The following is a 4,150-nucleotide window of genomic DNA, read 5'->3' as shown; positions in this document are numbered from 1 at the left end:
CTGGGAAAACCTCTCAAGGGGGTGGCCATGGCAACTGTATTTATCATCTACTGGAAATGAGCGTAGAAAACACTTGAAAGATTCCCCAACAGAAAGAGGAAACTTTAGACCTACTTAAGAATTTGTGAGACCCTTCTGGCAGCAATACTTGCGGGTCCCTTGGAGCTCAGGATGAAACTCCTCATTTAGAATCTAAGAATTCCCCCAGTGTCCAGCACAGCAAACACCCTCAGGGCTTTTGTAGCAGCTGGGGAAAGGAGCAGGCTGCTTTCTGAGCAGCCTCTACTGAGGAGAAGGTAGAAACTGAGCTCCCCTGGGCTCTCCAGGGAAACTTCATCTTCCAGTTTCCCCACAGAAATAGGCAACTAGGCTCGAGAGTCACAGAAAGGCAAATTTAGGACCAGCTTACTGAGGCAGAGGCTTGCAGGCCTCTCGGAAGGGCTTCAGCGCTATCGCTTGGCTGCTGGACAGTGGCTTCCAATCTGCTCTTTCCACTTGCAGAGCTTAAGAAGAAATACAGGTCTTATTGCCAGAAAATCCAATGCCAGACAAACTATGCTAAGGAACAGAATCCACAGCAGAAGTGACCTTCAAAATCCCACTGACTCTCCCCTTGTTTCCACCCAATGCCCCAAAGCCACAGACCCCTCGCTTCATGGGTTACTCTCTTACTGTTGCGCGTCTTCTTCCAGTTGTTTAAGAGTGGTATTAGTCTCGGAAGATGCCAACGGGAGGTCCTGCATTTTCTGGGAAGAAGTTGTTGCTTCTCTTCCCTTGTCATCCAAAGCAGTCTTCGAGTCACCAACACAATGCTCGGACTGAAGATGCTTTTCTTCCTCCTCCCGCAGCTGTAAAATCACGGGAAGAATGCACAGTTGTCAGGGGAGCTTTTCCAGAGAGGAGCCAGCTGCTGCTGAGGAACTCAGGGGCTGCATGTCTGTGTGCATCCCCTCTGCCCAAAGAACTGCAATCCATTCAAGTCCCTTCAAAGCTTCACTTCTCCTCCCCAATGAACACAAGCTGGATGCCTTTGTCCTCTTTTACAGCAGCCTCTCCCATCCCTCCACTGCTTTCCTACAGCTCAGTTCTGAGCACTGACACTGCCCCTCCGACCTGTTTTGTGACCTGGGACGTTTCATGTATTCCCTTGTTTGCTACCCCAGGAAAAGATGAGGGAAATAGTTCATCCCCCTAAAGGAAGGCGTCTGGCAAGTGTCAGAGGCCAAGTGCTCTGGCACATGTGCTCTGGAGCCCAGGATTGCACCAGGGGAGCATGGGGAGTTTTCTGAAGTGGGAAAGACCCGCACTGTAGTGCAGAGAGAGGCGCCCAGCAGCCCCTGAGCAGGAAGCAGGGGATGCCTGAGGAGAGGCAGCTCTGCTTCAGTGTGGTGGGGCCAGGAAGGGTGGCATCACTGACAAGCTGATGAGCACCATTTCAGCAAAGGCAGCCAGGTGAACTGCTCCCCAGACCTGCCCTGCAGTGGAGAATGGCACCAGGGCTGCGTGGGGAGTCTTCTTAAAGCAGGAAGACCTGGAGTGTAGCAGAGAGAGAGGAGCCCCAGCCCCCCTGAGCGGTAAGGGGTGAAACCCTAAGGAGAGGCAGCTCTGCCTCAGCAGGGCGGGTTGTGGGGCAGGGGGCCGGAGGGACAGAGGCAGATCAAAGCCCGATGGAACTGCTGCTTCCTTAGGTCTCTGTCATAGTGACTCCCAGAATATTGTTTGGTCTGTTTCCATGATGGAGAGGAAGCAACAGGCACCCCCAGGTTTATCCCTGTGGGGACAGGCTTTCCATACCTCCGCGTCAGCCCTGTCCAGCTCCTCCTGCAAGCGCAGATTGTCTTCCTCCAGGTGAGCCTCATGGGTTCCAGGAACCACAAGAACAGTCCTAAAGCATCCAAAATTTCATCTGAGACATGTCTGATCCTGCCTCATTTTTCCCCTGCTTGCTCCCAAAAGAGCTCTTCCCCCCTTTCCTACAAGCTCCGTGAAAGCAAAGCCAAGTCCATGGAAGCATTGGAGAATTTCTCTTCGAAGGGGCCTCCCCAAAGCAGCCTCAGCTACGAGGTCAGGCCGTGCTGTTCAGGGCTCCTTGCACTGCTCTTCCAAGTCCCCACAGATGCAGCTGCACAAACTCCCGGGGCGAGCCCTTCGACCGCCTGAGCATCTCCAGGGCAGGAAGTTTTCTCCTTCTGTGCTCTCGGAGCCCCTCGTGTCCCCTGGGACAGTGCTGCTTCTCTTTCCCCCAACGCTCCCCTTCAGAGCACTTAAGGCACCAACTCTGCCTTGGCTTAAAGCTCCCTGGCCTGCAGAGCAGCCACGCTGCTGAGCTACTGGCAAGTTTCCCCATGGCTCTGGCTCTGTGTGGGGAGAGGGCACCACAGACAAGGCTTTCTTGCAGACCTCAGCGGGCAAAGGACGAGAGCCCCGAAGGTAGGAGAGCAGCCAAGTGCAGACCTGCATTTACCAGTCCCACAGGGAACTGCTTCCACGGGGCTCCTCCTTCCTTTTCCAAGCTCATTGCCACAGCCCTCGTCTGGGTCACACTTGCAGACTACCCAGAAGACCCGTGGGCTGTTTTGACAAAGCCCTCACCTTTCCCCCTGGGCTTGAGCCTGCCTGTCAGCTGCTTTTTTCAGAAGGCACTCCATCTCCTCATGCTGTTGGAAGGCTGCAAGTTTGAAGGGGGTAAATCCCCACTGAAAGGAGAAAGAATCCCCATTAGAAAGACACAGACAAGCTGTGCAGCTGTTGCAAAGAGCAGCTTTAGCCACATGCCAAGGTTACCTGGTTCTGAGCATCACTCTGGGCATGATGCTCCAGTAACAGCCCTGCCACAGCTGTGTTTTTAGAGAGGACAGCCAGGTGAAGGGCAGTGTTGCCGTCAGCGTCTGCCAGATTGGGGTCGGCACCGTGTGCCAGCAGAAGAGCAACACATTCTTCCTGCTCCTGCTGGACTGCCTGGGAACAACACAGGAAAAGGGAAAGATTCCAACTTTTACATCCCCCTCTGTCACAACTCCCTCAGCTCCTGAATGCTGCCATAGAAGACCATCTGCAAAGATTAGCTCACAGAGGCCTGTGCCGTGCCCATTGCAATGGGCGTGTTTCTATGGCCCTGCCCTGCAAGGAATCCTGCCAGACACCTCCCCTTTAACACACCAGCACTGAGCCCCACCGACAAGCTCCCAAGGCATTCCACACACCTTCATCAGGGCCGTTCTCTTGAAGCTGTCAGCGAGGTTGGGCTGGCTGTTCTTTCTTAGCAGATATCTAACGACATCTGCATGGCCATTGGCCGAAGCCAGATGCAGAGGTGTCCTAAAAATTAAACAGACGCTCTTAACCCAGACAGACAAAGGACGAGCCCAAGCTGTGTCTCTACCCAGCACCCTGGGGACCCTGCCCGGACTCTGCTCCTCCCGCTTGCTGCTGCTGCTGCTGCTGCTGCTGCTGCTGCTGCTGGTGCTGCTGCTACAACCCTGCCCTGATCAGCCCGAGGGCAGAAGAGAAGAGGTGAGGGCTGAGCAGCTGCAGAACAGCCCTGCAGAGAGACCACGGCCAAGCGGCAGGTGGGCAACAGGCGTTTCCAACAGCGCTGGAGCCCGGCCGGCAGCTCCAAGCAGTGAAAAGCTCAAGAGTTCCCTCTCCCAGCTGACAGGGCAAATGTCACTTTTCAAGCCTTGTCCTTAAGAGAGGGCTGCCCAGGACTACTGCAGCTTGGCTCAGGAGCAGCCCAGGGGTGCCATCAGCGTGGCCCAGAACTCACCGCATCTCCTGGTCTGGCCTGTCGATGCCGACTACCTTGACGTACCAGCGCCAGCGCCTCAGCCAGCCCAGGTCGCCGCGGGCGGCCGCGCGGTGCAGCCTGCCCAGCCCCTGCTCCCGGAGCTGGGAGGTGCTGCTGGAGCTGGTGGCAGCCCAGGGCTGCCCGCTGGTGCTGCCGGATGGCGACTGCCGTCGCTTCTTGCTCAGAAGCCACGGCATGGCCCTGCTTGCAGCTCCCAGCAGCAGGAAGGGCAAGAAGCCCCCGGCGGGCTGCCGGGTGCAGAGTAGGGGTGAGGAATGGGACAAGGGTGAGGTTTAGGGTGAGGGTGACAAAGGGGACAAGGGTGAGAATAAGGACGGGCACAGGGTATGAAGCACAAGGCGG

The 4,150-nt window shown here is 56.1% G+C and overlaps 1 long non-coding RNA gene across 1 annotated transcript; it reads right to left on the bottom strand.

Annotated features, from left to right (window-relative positions):
• Positions 1-833: 833 nt before the first annotated feature.
• Positions 834-2,803, bottom strand: LOC113980158. Its single transcript, XR_003538084.1, has 4 exons — positions 2,785-2,803; positions 2,593-2,696; positions 1,795-1,885; positions 834-848 (listed from the first exon to the last, which is right to left on the bottom strand). It is a non-coding gene; the product is annotated as an uncharacterized LOC113980158 (long non-coding RNA).
• Between the last annotated feature and the right edge of the window lie 1,347 nt (positions 2,804-4,150).

Source organism: Neopelma chrysocephalum, unplaced genomic scaffold (assembly GCF_003984885.1).
Source record: "Neopelma chrysocephalum unplaced genomic scaffold, ASM398488v2 Primary Assembly neopelma1_92804, whole genome shotgun sequence".
In the NCBI taxonomy this organism is placed as follows: Eukaryota; Metazoa; Chordata; class Aves; order Passeriformes; family Pipridae; genus Neopelma; species Neopelma chrysocephalum.
This window is presented reverse-complemented; position numbering and strand designations above follow the sequence as displayed.